This window comes from Muscardinus avellanarius (genome assembly GCF_963383645.1).
Source record: "Muscardinus avellanarius genome assembly, chromosome: 12".
NCBI classification, from domain to species: Eukaryota; Metazoa; Chordata; class Mammalia; order Rodentia; family Gliridae; genus Muscardinus; species Muscardinus avellanarius.
Genome location: NC_137798.1, coordinates 27780272 through 27801048, shown reverse-complemented (window position 1 = coordinate 27801048; position 20777 = coordinate 27780272). Strand labels below are relative to the sequence as shown.

At 43.8% G+C, this 20777-nt stretch overlaps 1 pseudogene across 1 annotated transcript; it reads left to right on the top strand.

Moving 5' to 3' along the window:
- Positions 1-1081: 1081 nt before the first annotated feature.
- Positions 1082-4917, top strand: LOC308270949 (septin-11-like; annotated as a pseudogene). The gene is made up of 3 exons: positions 1082-1164; positions 2352-2413; positions 3606-4917. The product of its transcript is annotated as a septin-11-like (transcript).
- Positions 4918-20777: the final 15860 nt, after the last annotated feature.

Below are 20777 nucleotides of genomic sequence, written 5' to 3'. Positions count from 1 at the left end.
AAATAATTTTCATTGCTATTCCAGAGAACTAGACCAAATTTGTACTGTGAGTGTCTTTAAGTGAAACTGACACTTAAAATTATTATGGGGAAAGTTTTCAATGTTAGACAACTTTACACATTTTCTTTGTAATCTAGTTTCAACTCAAAAACCTAAAATAGAAAGGGTGAGAAGAAAGTTGCTCCTGACACCTGTTTCCAAAAGAGACAGAAGGTGGTTTTACTGGAAATGAAATCTCCTGGTCCTGACCACAGGCTGAGCACCACAGTCGCTCCTTTCTTGTCTGGGATCTGCAGGTGCGTCTCAGCTGGTCTCTGGCAGCAGGTTCCCATCTCCCATGGAGCTTCTGGGTTTTTGTTAAGCTTTTAGTATCAATTCGAACACTGTGAGTTCTCTCAGAGCACAGAGATACCTGGCTGAATCTTCTAGCTGTAATGGTGAAATGGTGAGGCTGATGGATTTTGCCTCTTTCTGGAACTGGATAGAATAGCGACCTTGACTTTCATTCTGACCAGAAGAAATCTGATTAAGAAGGTAGGTGATCTCTCCACTGGGAAATTGCTTGAACCACAAAAGAAAATACGTGTTAAAATTTGTTTCATACGAACAGTCCAGGGTGACCGCTTCCCCCTCCTGCCTGAATGCGGCTGGCTGGACTTGAGTCGTTTTCTGGGCCACACTGGATCCTGTGGGAACAACCAGAAAGAGCTGATCCTCTGAGATTAGACTAATCTAGGACCCAAACCAACCACACTGAAGTCACAGCTTGCTTGTTCTCTCCAGCCCCCTCCTCCCGAGTCCGTGTGGAGCACTGTGCACCTCTGCGCTGTCTTCTATTCCTTAATGACCTTCACGGTATTTGAACTGTCCATACCAGAGCAGGTGAAGGCCACCAGTCCCCACAGCAGGCTGGAGTGCATCAGGTAGCACATGTGTGCTGCATAAATGTGGTTTTTTTTGTTTTTTGCCTCAGGTTCAGAATTCGATGTCTCTGACTGCCTGGTAGGGTATAAGTACCTCCTGTGTTCTCATGCTACACCCTCAGGAAGTGGAGTTCATGGACCACAAGATCTGTGCATAGATGAGAAAAAGTGTGGCCACCACAAACTGCCTCTGTGTCTACTCCTCCTTCCCCACTCATCAAGTTCAGCAGAAGCTGAAAAGGTGGGATGAGAAATGCAAGCAGTGCTGAGGGTGGGAGCGGAGGGAGTTGCAGGCTGAACTAGCTGACACACACTGGTGCTGTTCAGCGGAAGAGCTTGGGCACCCAGCAAGTACAATTTATTAAGAGTCCTGGATTCTGCTTGCAATCTACTTACTGGCCATTGCATTAACGTATATTCACTTTTCTCCATCCAAAACCTGATAACATTTAAGAGAAGGCAAATCCTCACAGGTCTTTGTCTTTCTCTGTGCAAGGAAAGGAAACCAAAACAATTACTGTATCTCTTCCTTCTTTCTAAGTTCTAGGTTCTATTTAGATAATTCCACTAATAAAGCTACTTAAGTCAAATGATAAAAGTTAGTCCTTAGCTGGGTGTGATGGCGCAGGCTTGTAATCCCAGCATTTGGGAGACTGAGACAGGAGAGGATCACAGTTTGCGGCCAGCCTCAGCTACTTAGTGAGGCCCTTTGCAACTCAGTGAGAACCTGTTTCAAAATAAAGAAGAAAAATAGGGCTGGGGGTGTAGCTTGGTGGTAGAATACCCCTGGGTTCCATTCCTAGTGCCTCAAAAAAATAAAGTTAGTTCTTCTTACTTTTAGCAGCTATTAAATTGTTTATGTTTTCTGAAATTATAACAGAAATAAAATATTATCTTTTCAAATATGTTTTTGTTTTTTAAAAGAATTAGGACATTCCTTCCTTCCTTCTGCCTGAATTGTACATTTTAGATTTTAGATTCTGTTTTGTAGAATCACCTTGAATATTCCATCCCATTGATCTGAAGGATTCAGCCTCACTTAAGATCTATGTAATTTTTATTTGTAAAATAATCTCCTAATCAGCAAGCTACATCCTTCTGTGATACCAGGTTAAAATCCATTCCAACAGAATGTGACACAGGTTAGTTGCAAATGCCTAGGGGTATGTTGATACCACAGAATTTGATGTCTAACATGTGTATGCTTTCATATGATGGTATGGAACACAGCTGTTAATCTTCCATTTGGTTTCATGGTTTCAGTGTATGAATTAATCAAAGGACATCTAGAATAGAAAGTAAGGCAAGATATCTAAAACTATTCCTGCTCTTTGAGACAGGTTTAAATTATAGACTAATGAGCGATCAGGGAAGAGTTTCTGATCATGTGAGATCTACTCCTCTATCTCTTTGTGCCCTGGTTTGAAGTTTTAGGGTATCTGTGTCCAAGTGGATGGAGACCGTGACTACCAAGAAGCCTGGAGAGCAGTGTGAGGACTTGATTTCCCTCTTGGTGAAACTGCCCACCCTGTGCTCCTGACAGCCCAGGTGCACAGTCCCTGCAGCAGCCTCTGGTTTCTGGATGGGTCATATATAAATATGCTGTGATATCTTTGTTGGAAAACTTGTGCCATTCTTAACACTGTTTTGCCCTTTCTTGTAGTTAAATTGACAGATAATATCTGGTAAATGATAGAATTTAATATATAAAGAAGTATTCAGAAGAGGTGGATAATTTTAAAATGTCCAAGTTCAGTTAATTAACATGTAATACCATCTGAAGGGCTTATCTGGTACAAAACATTGTGAATTCTAACTACTATTTCAAAATTCATTCAAGTTCTCACTGTTCTATGATCCTTAGATGAAACAAGTTCACTGACCCTTGAGTTCCTAAAGACAGCCAGAAGTCCTTGCAGCCACCACACAGCGGGAACTGGTCCCTTCACAGCCCACAAAGCATCTGCTCTGACAACGGAATCGCACAGCCTTCACAGTCTCTCCAGCTGTGTCCTGGGCGCCAATGCAGCATCAGCGAGGTCTGATGAGTTATATAGTATAAACCTGTGCTCTGCTCTTTTAGTCCTGGGAGGGGAGGCAAGAACCCTCAGACTACCTATGCAGCCATGCCATTGCTATAAGTGCACGTGTATTTTTTTTTGAGCAATTATGCAACTTTTGTTTTACTTCCAGAAAGAAAAAACATATTCCAAAATACTATTTCATCTGTGAAAACATTCAAAAACATGAACTGTATAAATATCTAAAACAAAATAATTTCGTCTATAAACATTTGATGAACGAAGATTTTGTCCAATTTATGCTGAAAATTCACCTGTTGAATGAGATAATGTAAAACCTCATTTAAAAAAATTTATTGGTGCATTGTATCCATACATCATAATAGGATTAAAAAAATTGTGTAGACATACATGCGCATATCGCCCAGTTAGCCCCTACCCAATCCCTATCCAATTTTGTCCTTCCCATGCTTGGCTTAGTGGTTGACGTCTATATGTTTGTTTAAGTACATCATGTGCTTTAGAGAGTTTAGTTTCCCCCATAAGGAAGCCCAGATGGGGAGCTGATGCCACCTGCCACAGCGGGAGCAGAGTGCAGCCACGGGCGAGGTGCAGAGGAGGCAGCCGGAGCAGTAGCACTAGCAGCAGCTGCCAGGCACAGCCACGACGGCCCTGGTGCTGGGGAGACATTCTAATGAAGAGCTATGAAACTTGTCCCTTTCTAGCCATGTTGGATTTGACAGTCTCCCTGACCAGCTGGTCAACAAGTCTACATCTCAAGGATTCTGTTTCAACATTCTGTGTGTTGGTGAGACAGGCATTGGTAATCCACATTAATGGACACTTTATTCAACACCAAATTTGAAAGCAACCCAGCTATTCACAAGGAAACAGGGATCCGGTTAAAAGCCAGAAGTTACAAGCTTCAGGAAAGCAATGTACGACTGAAGCTGACCATTGTTGACATCGTGGGATTTGGAGATCAGATAAATAAAGATGACACCTATAAGCCAATAGCTGAATATATCAATGCCCAATTTGAGGCCTACTTGCAAAAGGGACTGAAGATTAAGTGTTCTCTCTTCAACTACCATGACATGGTAGTAGATTCGTGCTGCCTCTACTCCATCACCCCCAGTGGCCATTCGCTCAAGTCCCTGGACCTGGTCACCATCAAGAAGCTGGACAGTAAGGGGAATATCATTCCAATAACTGCAAAAGCTGACACCATTGCCAAGAATAAATTGCACAAATTCAAGAGCAAGATCATGAGTGAACTGGTCAGCAATGGGGTCCAGACATATCAGTTCTCCACAGATGAAGAAACAGTGGCAGAGATTAATGAAAGTATGAGTGTCCATCTTCCGTTTGCAGTGGCCGGCAGCACCAATGAGGCGAAGATTGGCAACAAGATGGCAAAGGCAGGCAGTGCCCTGGGGCGCGGTGCAGGTGGAGAATGGAAACCATTGTGATTTTGTGAAGCTGCGGGAGATGCTGATCCGCGTGAACATGGAGGACGTGCGAGAACAAGCACACACACCCTGTTATGAACTGTATCGGCGCTGTAAGCTAGAGCAGATGGGGTTCAAGGACAGTGACCCTGACAGCAAGCCCTTCAGTCTTCAGGAGACACATGGAGCAAAAAGGAATGAATTCCTGGGAGAATTACAGAAGAAAGAAAAAGGAATGAGAAAGATGTTCATCATAAGAGAGAAGGAGAAAGAGGCTGAACTTCAAGAGGCAGAGAAAGAGATATGTGAGAAGTTTGACCTCTTAAAGCAGACACGCCAAGAAGAGAAGAAGAAAGTAGAAAACAAGAAGGAACTTGAGGAGGAAGTGAACACTCTGGAAGAAGAAGGTTAGCAGCTCAGCTCCTGCAGTCCCAGGCCCAGCAGTCTGGGGCCCAGCAAACCAAGAAGGACAAGGATAAGAAAAATGCAAGCTTCACCAATAACTCTTCACTCATTTGCTGAGTGTTGTCGGGTGGTGGAAAATGATACAACAAGGGAATAAAAGCCAAAGCTCTGAGCAGCCGGACTTTGTTTCTGGAAAGTAAATGATGTGCCTTTTATGCCTGTCCCGAATGGCAGCAGAAGCATGCCTGTTACCTGTATGTCGCTCTGGACCGTGGAGAGTGGGGCAAAATGCTACCTTTACGTCTGATGTGCAAACTTCTCACCGCCTCAGTCGCTCAACTTAAAACCCTGAGTAGCCATGGCAACAACTTGCCTTTTCTGGGTTATTCATCTCCATGACTGCACAGCCCCTAAACTCACGGTCTCTTCTCACGTGTGCCCCAAGGGTGGATCTGTTTGTAGGCAGAATGGTGGGTACACGTCATAGCTGACTTTCACGGTTGCTTGATTTGTCATTTGAATCACTGATGTTATTGGCTGGAGCTTGTGGTGTGTTTAGTCCGTCTCCTCCTGGGGTTGAGGCTGCTTCTGGACATCCACCTCTTGAAGCCTGGCCCTGCTGGCATCGGCTGGTGTCAGAAAACCATCCTGTTCACATTTCATCCTCCCACAGACCCAGACCTCAAAGGTCAGGCCATATTCCACTATGGCTTAGAGGAAGGATCTTCCACTGCACCCTCACAGTAAGGAATCGTTCACACGCCAGCGCTTGCTCTCCGCTGGCGAAGGAGCAGGGCCCCACTACTGATTCCAGGATATTGGTATTTCTAATAAAAAATTTTTCACTAACGAGAGAAAATTGCCACAAGTACTTCAGATAGAAACATTTTTATGAACAATAGCTTTTGCAGCACAAATTTGAGAGGACCTTATCAATTTAAGGCAAAAATGGGAAGGAACACAATACAAGTCGAGACAATAGAAATTCAACTTCCTCTCCAGCTTCCTCGCTGGTGTTTCAGATCCTGTTGTCTTGAAGGACTTTTCCTCACTGGACTGACTGCACAGGCTCTTCATGTCTCAGGCCCTTCACCTCATTCAAGTTAGGACTAATTCAGGCCTAATTTGTATGGACAAGAGCACATTTAATCTCTTTTCTAGAGTGTTCCTTTCTGATCCTTCTCTTTATATCTGCTTAGCTCCCCCCCAACTCTCCCCCCCCAAAAAATCCTCCCAGCTTTCTCTCTACTGTTTATTACTTGATTACTTGAAGGATAACATTTCTCATGAGCCCCATACTTCACCCCTGGGGTTTCCCTCTGACCATCACTAGTTTTGTGTTAAATAGATAGGGTAGACTATGATATACATTCTCCTCCTCAATACACACTTAAAAAAAAATTCTACTTATTCCAACAAACGTTTCATTTAGGAGGGAGAGGTTTCTCTCCTTGTTTTTGTATCCAGTCATACTGAGGGGGGAAGACAGATGATTTCCATGAACTCAGATGTAGGCTTACACAGGCAAAGTAAGGAAGAGTCTTAACTGCAGTGTAAGCTAAGCTGGGTAGACACTGCAACCTAGAAGCAGCAGCAGTTGTGGCCTTTACAGGCGGTGAGCTACCAGACCAACAGTGTTGTCTTTGCTTTTGTTTCTTGGTGATACTTCTAGCCTGCAGCCAGCAGTCAAGGGCTGGGCAGCATGCTGACTATAACCTTGGGCTGCGTTTTGCTCCTGCGCTGGGCGCACACAAAAGCTTGAACATTGGTGCTGTACGCTTGTTCTGACCACTGCTTGTGAGAGCATTTGTGTACCTTGTAATAGAAGATGCGCTTTTATTTATTTATTTATTTATTTATTTATTTATTTATTTACTTATTTATTTATTTATTGGTGGCACTGGGGTTCCTGGAAGCCCGTCTACCTCCAGGCTACACTCCCAGACCTATTTTATTTTTATTTGGAAACAGGGTCTCCTGAGCCAGCGCGGCTGGCTTCAAACCTGCTCGATCCTCCTGTCTCTGCCTCCCGAGCGCAGGGATTACAAGCGTGCGCCACCACGCCCGGTGAAGATGCACTTTTAAATTCCATTTCTTGCCTCCCTGAAAGCTTTTTAAAATGAGCCCAGCACGAAAAGCCTCCTGCTGACTGTTTGATTCTCAAATTATAGATTTGATTGCTTGGATTGGAGGTTTTTTGCATTCAGTTTTTTTCATAGGAACATTAATCATTTGGAGAGTAGGAATAAAATGTCAAAAGAAATAGATAGAAGCTTTTTTTAAAAATGTGTTGCTTCTGAACCTCTTCTCCCACTGCTCTATTGCCCTGTTTTAGTTTGCTATTGCTGCTCTTTTTTCTTTCTGTATCTATGCCTTTTTCTCAGTAGTCCTATGTTCTGCACGGAATAAATGATACCCTCAAATCTAATTGGATGTGCTTTCACCTTTGCATGTAAGTACAGTAGTAAGAACCTTTGACATCTTTCTGACTGTTTAAAATAGAGAAAACAAATGACATGGATTTTTTTTTTCTTTCTCCTTTTTGGAGTTGGTAGGAAGATAATGATTTGAGTAGCTTTTGTTTTAAAAAAGCTGACTCTTGGCCGGGCGTGGTGGCGCACGCTTGTAATCCCCGCGCTTGGGAGGCAGAGACAAGAGGATCGCGCAGGTTTGAAGCCAGCCGCGCGCGCTGGCTTAGGAGACCCTGTTTCCAAAATAAAAATATTAAAAAAAAAATAGGTCTGGGAGTGTAGCCCGGAGGTAGAAGGGCTTCCAGGAACCCCAGTACCACAAAAAAAAAAAAAAAAAAAAAAAAAAAGCTGACTCTATCTAAAAGTAGCCACAATGTATTTTTCCACAATGTATAGTTTCAGTGTCTCCTTTATCTCCGCATGGAAGTCAGAAATACCAACCCAGGTTGTGTCCTACACATCATGATGAGCATTAGTAGATATTACAGCAGGGCCCTAATTCTCATGACATAAATTAAGCTAGAATGAGAAACTACTACCTTTCACTAGAGAAAAGCAAGAAGAAGAAGAAGAAAAAACCTTTATACCAGGCTGCCTTTATGATCTCTTAAATTTGGAGTCTTAGTTTAAATGCCCTTCTCTGGTGCTGTGACAGTGGTCACTTTAATTTTTTTTTTTTTTTTTTTTTTTTTGCCAGATAGCACTGGCTGTCCTAACCCCATGCCTTCAGTTCAAACATAACAACTATCTTTTTTCTTTTCTGGACTGTACAGACCTATAACAGTTGTATGCGCTGTAGGATTTGTTAGGTTTTGGTGCAATAAAAAGCCGAGAGAGACCAGGTGCCCCGAAAAGAATTTTAATGTGGTCTTCTCTCCAGGATAGGGGATGGACTGGAGACCTCTGAGCTCCTCCGCAACTGGAGAGGAAATGCCCTTTCTTTTAAGGTTTACGTTTTGTGGGTGGGGCTACGCGTGGAAACGCCCCTCTCCCAACAACACTTGCCTCCCCATGTAGCCCAGTAGAGTCTCCTCCTTTTCTAAGGTCCCGCCCCTGCGGGAGGGACCCAACCTGTCAGGATTGACGGAAAAGCATGGATGCGGAGTTATTGACAATTCAGGGACTATGTTCCTCCAGCTTAGGCTCTGTATCAGTTGCTCAGGGTTTCATCTGAAAGGGCCTCTCTCAACCAGGGAAGCTGTTTCCTCTAACGCTGAGCGAGGGTTTGCTGTTCTCTTTCTTCCCTGCTTTGTAATTCACCGGCAATAACGCTTATTCTCCATATACTGTGCACCTCAAATGAGTACACCGGGTGTCCTCGCATTCGTGACATGCACCAGTGTTCCACATACAGACTGTTTAGTCGGGGTTTCCAGCTGTTCCTGGCCCACGTCCTTCTGTCTGTGTGGTCCTACCAGAACTGTCCATTCACATCCCTGGGCTTTGCCACTTGCAAGTGTCTGGAATTGTCTAGTCTCAGCTTCCAAAAGTCCTGGTTCCATGGGCAGGACACATGTGTGATGACTCTTTAGAGAGACTTATGACCTACAGATCCAGTTTGTATGTAGGTATGAAGGGAATTGTTTAAAATAAATTGAAAACTAAGCTGTGAATAGCATTCGAACGTTGCCTATTTCTCAGTTTTAGAATATGCTGATATGCCTTAAACTGTAGTTGTAGCTCCTTGTCATTTTGCTGTTTGGAAATAACTGGTGTGTTTTCTAAAATTTGTGTAATCAGTATCCAGTGCTGATGCAGAACTGTCATATATGTAAGTTGCATGTTAGACACTTGTCTTTTTTAAGAACTAAAATAACTGTATTATTGTGAAGCATCATTTTTTTTTCTTCAAGTATGGAAGTAATTGCTTGGCAACCTGCTGCATACTGAGGTGTTTGTTAAGGTAGGAGAGTGGCGAACAGGTAATCTATCCCATATCACTAGTACCAAGACATAAAGCGGGAGGGGGGAATATATTTTTACCCAAATGTTAAAAAAAAGAAGCCCTAATGGCAATAATTGAGTTATTCTGTGTTAAATTGTCCTCCAACTCTCCCTGGTTCATTTATAAATTTCCAAACTCACATACCATGCGATGCCAGAATCCCTACTGAAGTTCCCAGGTCTCCCGCCTTCACCCCTTATGTGCTGGCCTCTACTCCAGCCTAGGCGCTGTGCTGTATTATATATTCTTGTGTATTTCAGGCCAATGAAAGCTACTCCAGTCAGATATAAATACTATTTTAAATTATTCCAAATTTCTTATCCAACTTTTCAAACTACCAGAAATGAAAGTAAAACAAAATTTGAGAGACAGAGGGAGTCCTTACACTGATATCTTATGGAACATCTTGTCTTGCTAGAACCATGGGGAAGATTTTACTGTATATTTTATCTCATCTGAAATCCAATCAAAGAAAAACATCACAGTAAAATAAGGGACAACAGTCCACTTTGCTAAATGAAACCTATTCTATGCCAGTGTTCTGGGGCATTGATTGCTAACTTAAGTTTTGAGGTGTGTTCTTTTTTCTTTACTTATTTAGACATGTATTCAATATATAATAGTCCTTCCATGATCTCTAAAGAAAAAATTTCATGACACTCAGTGAATGTCTAAAATCACAAAAAGTACTGAACTCTCTGCCTACTATATTTTCCTTCATACATGTACCTGGCGATAAGGTTCCACCTTTCACCTAAAGGAAGCACTGTATGGTTTCTCTTTGACATATTCAAATTGCAGGCACTGCTGCTGTTGCACTTCAGAGCCCTTGTTAAATAAGACAAGGATTATTGACCACAAGCACTGTGACACTCGGATCGTCATTCTGATAAGGAGCTGGCTACTCAGTGACACAGGGACAGGCAGCACTTGCAGCATGGATGCCTGGACAACGTGCTGATTCACGTCCCGGGGGCCAGGATGGCAGGAGATGTCATTGTACTTCTCAGAATGGCGGCAATTTAACATTTATGAGTTGCTTATTTATGAATTTTCATTTCATATATTCAGACCAAGACTGGCTGCAAAGATCTGAATCCCTGAAAGTGATAGTGAGGACAAAGAGTGAGTGTTATGTGCTTGCTGAGGCCCTTAATGCTTGGTGGATGGGTGGACCTTGCTGCTCATTAATAAGAGACCAAGACTCAGTACTCAAGAACAGCAGATAAAAACCTTCCACAAAGACCTGTGTGTCTAGGCAGGAGGACAAAAGAGAGAGGGAGGAGTTCAGCTTCTGGACCCCATCAGAGAAGGATTGCTGATGCAGCAGGGCTGGAACCAGGACTTAAATCATGAGGAGATTTCCCAGTAAAAAGAAAGAACAGAGAATTATAGACACAGGTTAAATCAATGTGCCTGGAGATCGGGCGTAATATATAAGTTTATATTTGAGAAGTAATGTGGCTCTGACCTTGAGGGACAGCATGTACTTTAAAAGAAGTGCTCCCTTCCAAAGGTATTTTCCAGCCCTTTGAGACAAAGATAAACAGATGCTGTTCAGGTAGACAAATAGATACTTTGATGTCTAAACAAAATGAAACAGAGTAACAGATAATAAATTGCTGGATTTTTCTAAGATGTTCTCTGGCTACTTGATGCTTATGTGTAAGAGACAAACTTCCACAAAACAGGGTCTTGCTAGGTTGATGAGAGGCTCACTACTTGCTGAGGCTGTCCTTGAACCTCGATCCTCCAACCTCAGCCTCTCAAGTAGGGATTACAGGTATGTGCCACCATGCCCGGCTAAGTTTCATTTCTTTATAGGGATTGAATCCAGGGGACCTCTAACGCTATGTTATATGCATAGCTCTTTTAATTGTTTATTTCAAGTCAAGCTTGGAAATTTAAATTTCAAGAGGATTGCACCTCCGGAAATGAACATAAAGAGCAAAGTCCCAAACTTGTGGAGCCAGAGGTCTCTGTGCTTAAAACTGTCATTGTAGGCAAATAGCAAAGGATTGGACAAAAGAACTGTCGCCCTGGGGCTTCCTGATGCTCCCAGGGCTGGGGTGACTGGAAGTGGCACTGGGCCTGGCTGAGGGTTTGTGCAGCAGCTGCAGGCGCCTGGGGAGCACTGTGCATCCACAGCGCAGAAATAAAGGGCAGAGTCCGTGGTCTGTGCAGAGGAGATGCTCAAGGAGCTGCGGCGCTCCTTAGCATCTGTTGTGGACGTCAGTCTTCCCTTGTGCTTCGTCCCAGAAGGATTGTAAATCAGGTTGACGAGCTGACCCCCAGGATCTTGGCGAAACCACTGCACATTGTTCACAGAAGTAGAAAAACTGCACAGCAGCGTGCAATCGGCTCCTTCCGGGAGGATCAGGGCTGGAGGACTCTGCTCCACCTGCTGCCCTCTCACACCTGAGGAAGACACGCACAGTCACGGAGAGGGTCACTGCTACACCACCCGCCTGGAGCTGCCCGCCATCAGGAGGAGGTGGACAGTCCAGTCCCTGAGCTCCTCCGCCTCCCTCCCCTCCACGCTGCAGCCAGGCTTCCAGAGAGCCCCGAGTCAGGGGAGCCCGACTCACAGCAGAGCCGGCTGCACAGGAGCCCCAGCACAGCGCCCAGCAGCCTCTCCATGGCCTCCCTGGGGTAGAGGACTCTCCAGCCAGACCTGAGCGCTGGGGGGTGAGGACTGGGCTCAGGAGCTGCCCCTCCCCCGCGGCCCGTCAGTTCCACCCCGCGCCCTGCTCATGAGCTGCGGGCCCCCAGCCTCTGTGCAGGAAGCCCCTCCCTCAGGCCCCAGCCGCTGGGGGTCTGGGTGGAGCAGATGGGCGAGGGGCACTGAGGAAGGACACTGCTCCATTAGCTGAGGGACTCTCTGCTGATCCTGGAAGTGTGGGGGTGCGAGGGAGCGGCTGGGAGGAGGGAGGGGAGGGTCCCCAAAGGACAACTGCCTCCTCTGTCCTAGAGTCCGGGAGCCACGCAGAAGAAAGTCCACAGGTGAAACCAGTACGCAGGCCTGGGTTCTGACTAGGGATCTAACTGGCCTGCGAATTAATTTCTGTGAAAATCATCCCAGTCACATAAAGTAATAAGGATTTAAGTGTTCTTGTTATAAACTGTGATATGTATGTTATGAAATACAGGTGAATTTTATGAATAAATGTTTATGGAGTACATAATTAATGAATTCTAATTGTTGGAACATATAAAATACGCAGATTGGGACTCTCCTGGAATAATCAACATTCTTGGTAAATATTATAAGAAAGAGACAGTCTTGAAAAGTGACCCTGTATGTAAATACAGTGATCACAGAAGAGGAGCAAGTGTGTGCACAGCACAGTGCGTACACTCTGGCGAGAGGCCCTGCCCAGAGCCCCATGTTGGACGGGCCAGCATGAGAAGGAAAATTCCAAAGAGCATGGACATCTCGGTCACTCGCGTGTGGACACCATCGAGAGCCTCAGACAACCCCGTCCTGACACCCGGAGGCTCAGGATGGAGTCTTGGCAGCAAACACTCAAACATACAGTGAAGTGATTGTGAGTCACATAAGTGACCTCAGCTAAAGCCAAATGAAATGCAACTCAAGTTCAAGTCCACCTCAGTCTAGTCCCAAATATGCTGGTGGCCATTTGATCAATGCCCGACAAAGTAGAACTGTAACAGAAGGAAAATTGTAGAGAAAAAGCAAGGTTCCTAGCTAATGGTAGATAGCATATTGTTTTTAATTAAGAAAAATATATGGTGGTGCAGACATATCTCTAGGTCCTTTGCAGGGGTTTTAGGGGACATACTGAGAAAGGGACCCTGAGGTTCATGCCTCAGTAACCTCACTTTAAATCTTTCTCCAATGGTAAGCAAACAGTTTGAAAATACTTATCAGCTTATACTTCAAAAGAATATATTAATATGACAAACTATCCTGTTGTTAATTTCATTATTCTTCATTTTACATATTAGGAAATCTAGCCTTAGATATGTTAACTTGTATAAATTCACAACGCTTTTAGTGGCAGAGCAGGCATTCAAACTGAGTCTCAGTCTCCTCTCTCTCTCTCTCTCTCTCTCTCTCTCTCTCTCTCTCTCTCTCTCTCTCTCTCTTCTCTCTCTCTCCCTCTCTCTCCCTCTCTCTCTCTCCCCTCCCCCCTGGTACTAGGGATTGAACTCAGAGGCATTCTACCTTCAAGCTACACCCACCTCCAGCCCTATATTTTATCTTCATTTTGAAACAGTGTCTCACTAGGTTGATGAGAGTCTCACGACTTTCTGAGGATGTCCTTGAACCTGTGATCCTCCTGTTTCAGCCTCCCAAGTACTGGGATTACAGGCGTGCACCACCATGCTTGCGAGAACTGGGTTTCTTAACCCCAGAGTCCAGTATTACCATCTTCAGTCCACTCATGGTTCTTGAATAAAGTTGAAGACACTTGAACAGCTGAAATTTCCCAAGGATAGAGTTTACAATGAGCAGAGACAAAGGCCTACCACCCACCACAGAAATGCTAACAAGAGGGATGGTCGAAGAAGTGGGAGGGGGCTGGCAACTCTAACATGCTCTGCAAGTGAGAGGCACTGGCATTTCTGGGGAACTAGTCTGAGATACAGTCTCAGGCCCTACCCTAACTGGCTGAGTTAGAATCTGTATCTTAACATGATTTATATGCACATTAAACTTTGAGAAACATTTGTTGAGATGATACAACTTAAAAATATCTTTTACATTTAACAAGAAAAATGGTTATTGTTGACTTCTGAGAAACCATATTTTAAGCAGCCTTATAGCCTCCTTAAAAAAAAATGGGTTGGGGATGTAGTCAGTGGTAGAGCTTCCTATCCTGTGTGAGTCCCTGAGTTCAATTCCCAGTAATGAAAAAGAGAGAAAGAAGAAAGAAAGAAAGAAAGAAAGAAAGAAAGAAAGAAAGAAAGAAAGAAAGATAGATTGATTTAAATAAGACCCCAGTTGCCCCAAATAAATACTCAAAATATTCTGGTTACAACCAGTAACTCCTCATCGTCACAAGAACAAGAACATCTCAGCTACAGTGAGAAATCTCAGGCAATAGACACCAACACCAGGGTAACGCACACATTAGAATGGCCCAACAACAGTTTTAAACAGACATCATATAAAAATGCTTCAGAAAGCAATTACAAACACACTTAAATAAATTTAAAAATATGTCTGAGCAAAGAAATAGGAGAGAAAAGGAGGAAGCAAGTGGACATTTTAGAGAAGTAAAATAAAAATAAAATAAAAGCTCTGCGGGTGAGCTCAAGAGCAGAATGGACCACTCAAAACAAAAACACCAGTGAATTAGAACAAGCACAGCTGCAAGTCTCACCAAGAAACTGGGAAAATACAGAGATCAGAGCCTCCGAGACGTGTAGGATGAGGGCAGAGGGCCTAAGATTTGTGTTATTTGAATTCTGATTTGGAGGAAAATTTTTAAAAAAAAGAAGGCTGAAAAAGTATTCCAGGAAATAATGGCTAAAAGTTTTCAAATTTGTAGGGGAGAACACTAATCAGAATATACTTAAAAAAAATCCTACCAAACAAGTGTGGTGGTGCACGCCTGTAATCTCTATATTTGGGAGGCAGAGACAGGATGATCACAGGTTCAAAAACAGCCTCAGCAATCAAACGAGACCTTGTTTCAAAATAACAATTTTAAAAAGGGCTTGGGGTATAGCTAAGAGGTATAATGCCTCTGGGTTCAATTCCCAACACCACAAGAAAAAAAAAAAAGTCATGTGAATGTCCTTTATAACACAACTTGAAAACTAAAGACAAGGAAAATCCTGAAAGCAGCCAGAGAACAGTGACATATCACCCACCAGAAAAGCAAAGAATGTCAGGATTTCTCAACAAAATTCAGGAGCCAGAAGGAAGTAATGCAATATTTTTTAGGTGTTGAAAGAGAATTGCCCACCAAAGTTATATAAATATGCACTGATCGTCCAGGAAGGAGGATGACATCCAGAATCTCTCAGATGAAGGAAACCTCCTTCTCTGTCCTCCTCAGTGCTGGCTCCCTGGCCTCGCCTGGAAATGCTCTGGACTCGTCTGACAGTGCTCTCTCCTCGCTCCACTCCACTGCCTCACTGTGCTCCATCTTCTCACAGGTTGGCAGGGTCCTTCACGGCTGTCCTACACCATCCTCTTGCCTATCTTTATGTGCTTCTCACTAGGGAATGACCTCCTCTGTTATGGATTTCACAGTTCCTATAAGATTATGATTTGCTGTTGGGCGTGGCGGAGCACACTTGTAATCCCTGTGCTTAGGAGGCGAGACAAAAGGATCCTGAAGGTTTAAAGCCAGCTTTGCTGGCTTAAGAGACCCTGTTTCCAAATCAAAATATAAAATAGGTCTGAAAGTGTAGCCCGGAGGTAGAAGGATTTCCAGGAACCCCAGTACCACCTAAAAAGAAAAAAAAAACAAAACCATGATTTGTAAGTTTTTATCCCTAGATGAGAACAACATTTTGTGATTCAACCCCACATAATCAGCACTTGGTGACGGAGAGTGAGACACGGGAGGCAGCAGGTTCCTGCTGTCACAGGCTTTCTTTCCCAGCACTGAAACACTCACCAGGGAATGCAATCCCTCCGGCTCCATCCTGGAGCTCCAAGAAGACCCTGGGACTGCGCCCAGCGCTCAGCTTCTGAACCTGAAAATGCATAAACATCTATGGAATGAACCCTAATAATCTAACAAGTACATACTATAGCTAAAAAAGCTAACAATCCAGGTGTGTATTTGGTCAAGTGTTTTGAACTTTTTAAAAGCCAATTTTAAAAGCACTGAGGAGGACAGAACTGTACCACAAAAGGCTGTTTTTTAAAGTTTTTTGTCAAATAATCTACTTCCAGACAAAATATTGAAGACAGAGATGCTTTTAATGAATGGCAGTTTGGGAAATGTTTTATGAGCCCTAGAGACAGTGCTATCCTTAGGGTAAAAAATTTCCTTCCAAATCCCATCTCTGCTCATAGCTCCAGCAGCTTCCAGTGCATACCACCCAGGTATTTATGGCTGGGAGGCCAGTGTGGAGATCGAAGGGTTTTATAGGACTCCTGCAGCGCCTACTTCACTGTGGCCTCTCAGAGCACAGAGACACACTGCTGGGTCCCTGAGCAGTAAGGTCATGATGGTGAGGCTGAGGGAACTGGCCAGCTTCTGTAAGCTCTTGGTGCACTCAGAGCCCCATCAGTAAGGAAAACCATTTCTCATTCAGATTTGGTAGCACACACCTGTAATTCTTGTGTCAAAGCTTCAGCAACTTAGTGAGGCCCTCAGCAACGTAGCAAGATCCTCTTTCAAAATTAAAAATAAAAAGAGTTGGGGGTGCTGTTCAGAGATAAAATGTCCCTGAATTCAATCCTGAGTTTAAAAAAAAGGAAAAGAAAAGAAAATAATTCTTCTACCTGGTGGTTGTTTGTACCAGAATAAACAATAATTATAACTAGAAGCTTTATAAAAACAATCCAAGGGCACAGACTCCTTCTCCAGCATAGAAATTGTAGTCTGAGATGAGTTACTTTGGGGGACATGCTGGATCATGAGAGAGAGAGAGAGAGAGAGAGAGAGAGAGAGAGAGAGAGAGAGAGAGAGAGATATTAGACTGATTCTTCTGTGCCTCCACAGGGTCCTGAGGAACCAGCGCAGGACTGAGAGCTCTGGCTCCTGCTATCACTCTGTCTCCTCACCCGCATTAGACAGTAACAAGCTGCCTCTGCCCAAGCTTGGGAGTGGAGTGAGCCTGGGTCCCACGTCTGGGGCCATCTTAGGGCTCTCACCAAGCCAGGTGGAGGCAGTGGCTGCGCTTAGCAACTGGGAGGCCACATGGGAAAGCTCTTGCTCTAGTGAAATGTGCTCTGGTCTGTCTCAAATCCAGGTCTCAGTGCACGATGACTGAGCATTAGTGCTTCTGTGACACAGTGGGAAATGTGCCTTGTTGGTACCAGTTTGCCTGTGTTGTGCTGTGGTTTTGTCATGGTGGAACATTCCGATCTGTCTATCTCGTATTCTTATAGTTTAATGGACAAAATTATATCTGGACATGTATCAGGTGAAATAATTGAAGGGCATTGGTGATTCATTCATTTACTATGTATCAGCCAATGCATCTGATATGGACTGATACATTTCACAAGAAATATAATATATTATGGGTTATGGTGGCTACCAAACCATCCATCTTTTCACATGATGTATGATTTTTGTCTCCAATCAAAAATATATGATCATGTGCTTACAGATTTTTCTTCCATAGGGTAAGATAGGACTCTTTACTTTTCATCATCGTAACTCCCTGGACACAACCTTCCTGAGCAGGCGCCTCCCACCTGGGGTGCAGGAGGGCAGGGAAGGACCTGCCTCTCAGCACCGCATCTTGAAAGCCCCCCACGATAGAGTGGCCCAAGCTGACTCATGAAGGGCAGGGCTGGTGGGAGCGGATTGAGCTCTGCAAGGAGAGGCAGAGCCTAACTCAGTTGTAGAGACCTACGCAGGTAGTGAAGACCTGATTCTAGGTCCCACCTCTGGTTCATAAATATTTGCATGAAGAATACAAAATTCTAGGAGATTTTAAGATACAAAATACTTAAGATATATTAGTAGAGATTAATTATGTGTCAGGATTTTCCCAGAAAGGTTTCCTGTGAGGGTGCTATGATCTGAAAGATAGAGAAGCCTTTCTGACAGAGCACTGGCCTTTCTGCAGACCAAAATTTGCGTCCTCTTTAACACTGGTGTCCACCCCTTCCTACCTCAGAGTAATCCATGACCTCCTACATCTCAAGGTATTTGGTCTGGGATTGACTCATGTTCTGCAGGAAACTAAACATTGTTCAAGGTAAGAATGTGCCCTCCCCTCGCAGGGCTCCCCTCAGCCTCTGCCCTCTGGTTTGCGCTCAGCTCCCCTGCAGTTGCTCTCACTGTGTCTCCCAGAGCGCAGTAGTACACGGCTGAGTCTGCAGTTTGGACAGAGGATTTCTGCAGGTGGAAGGAGCGCTCCCTTTTGACAAGAGTGGCCTAGAAGCCTTGCTTCTCCGTTTTCTGGTTGTCTGTTGAGCTCTTCAGGAGCAGCTGAGGAACTTTATCCAGATATTGGACATACCAGAAAAGGACAGGAGTCAAGTAAGTGGTCTGGTAAGTGCAGTTCAGGGTCACAGGTGTCCCCTCTGTGACAGTGGCCAGGCCTTCTATCTGGGTCACTGAGTCTCCATGGCTCCTCCCTGAAAAGATAAATAAAATATTTTGTTATATTGGTAATAAGGCGAAAGATCATCGTTATTGTAAGAAATTGAAATACTACTAATGCTTAGGATTAAATGTTACTTACTGAACACTAAGAGGATCATGAGAACTGGGCAGGTGACAGAGAGCATGTTAGTAGAAGACCACAATCTTTGTTACTTGCGATACAGGAAGTCATATAGAGCTGGTCTCCAGTGGATCTTAGAGAAACTCCTCACTCTTAAGCAAGAGACCTTTCTGCCCTACAGCAGTCAGCCTTGTGACTACGAAGAAAAAATGTTTGCAAAACCCCTTCTGAGAGGGAGGGCAGCGCTCTCTCCTGGTTTCCCTGCAAATTGCACCCAAGCCTTGTCTGACCCAGTTTTTAATAATACAATGTCCCTCCCCCACCCATCCACAGGCAATGTCTTCCAAGACCTCCAGTAGGTGCCTGACACCTACTATAATACATGGGGAAGGATAGTATGAGCCTATGAGATTGTGTTTTCCTACATTACAAACCGTGTAACCCATTGTTATCATCAACTAGACGATGTTTTGTGCTCATGTCTTCTACCCACAAATGTAATGCCTTTTCTACATTAACTATACAACCATCATGCACTGTGGACATAACATTTGTAGGTTAAGGTGCGACAGCAAACCTAGACAGAACTGCCTTTTAAAAGGGGCTGAGGAATGGGTAGTTGTGCAGCATAGACTGGTTCTCTTCCTGGTAGATAGAGAGCAGTGGACCAAGATTCCATCATGCTACGTGGAAGTGCATGTATGGGCTGTTTATTTTGGAATGTTCATGTAATATTCTCAGGGCACAGTGCACATCATGTAACTGAAACCTCTAAAGTATCTATAAGGACACTGCTGTGAAATAGCGTAAGAGGAAGGCAGATAAAGAAGGAGGATACCAGCATTCGGGAGGCTGAGACAGCCTCAGCCTCTTAGTGACGCCCTTTGCAACTCAGTGAGACCCTGTTTCAAAATAAAGAATAAAAAAATAGGGCTTGGGTGTAGCTCAGAGGTAGAATGTCCCTGGGTTCCCTCCCAGTGCTACACAGACAAAAAAAAAAAGGAGGATAAAATAGGGCTCTAAGTAAAAGCACTAAAAATTTGCTTTATAAATTCACAACTATACTCGAGATGATATTTGGTTACTACTTACAACATTTTCTCCATGGTACAGAGGCTTCTAGCTGCCCAAAGAATTAACGACGTGTGTGTGTGTGTGTGTGTGTGTGTGTGTGTGTGTGTACTAAAGATTAAATCCAGAGGCATTATCTGAGCTCTACCCCATCCCTTTTTATTTATGTTGTTTTCAACAGGGTCTCACTACCTTGTTGAGACTGATCTCAAAATTGCCATCCTCCTGTCTCATCCTCCCAAATACTGAGATTACAGGCATCCCCAGGTCCAGACACAACTTTTAAGTGAGATAGTCCGAGGCTTTTCTCATCTGCATATGTCCCTTCTGTCCAGCGGGTGAGGAAGGATCCTTCTTCCTGGAAGGTCCTTTCTCCTCTCCCCCACACACCACCTGAGTTGCCCCTGTTCATCCTGAGGCGGTTGCTCCTGACAGAGGGAGCCTCATGCAACGCTGCACTTCTGAAGTAATCTTTGTGACAGAGACTGTGACAAATGACTGGTGTTCTCCCAAGGCATCGTGCACTGAGACATTTGTAAAACACAATGGAAACCTATTACTGTGACATCTGTTTCATTAATAAAAGGAGAATGCTATAGGGATTGACTTCCGCGGGATTGACTTCCAGATATTTAGCTGATCTGCACATATATCGAAAAAACTCTCCGAAGCAAAAGATAGGTGAAATGATTTCCAGAGCTCACACCACGGTGGGCATAGTTGCCTTCACAGCAGCCAGGACTCAGGAGATGTTATAATACATGGGGAGGACACCAGAATCCTCAGAAGGGTGACACAGTAGTAGTGAGATGAAGGAGTCCCAGAATAAACGATGTTCAAGTAAAGATTAAAAGCTGTCTCAAAAGACAAAACTAATAAGAAAATTACTTTAGTGGTCAAAATGTATAAAACCCTTCGAAATAGTATAACAAAATGAAGCATCCCAAATACACACGTCTAGAGTTATCAAAATTATCAGGCATGTGAAAAACCAGAGAAATATAATACATGTGAGGAAAAAATCGACAGAAATATGGAGAAATAACATGATATAATTATTATAAAAGAACATCATTTTTATACATTTTTGAATTACACATAGTAAAAATATAATAAGGAATGCAAAGAACTATGGAAACCTAAAGAGGAGCTGG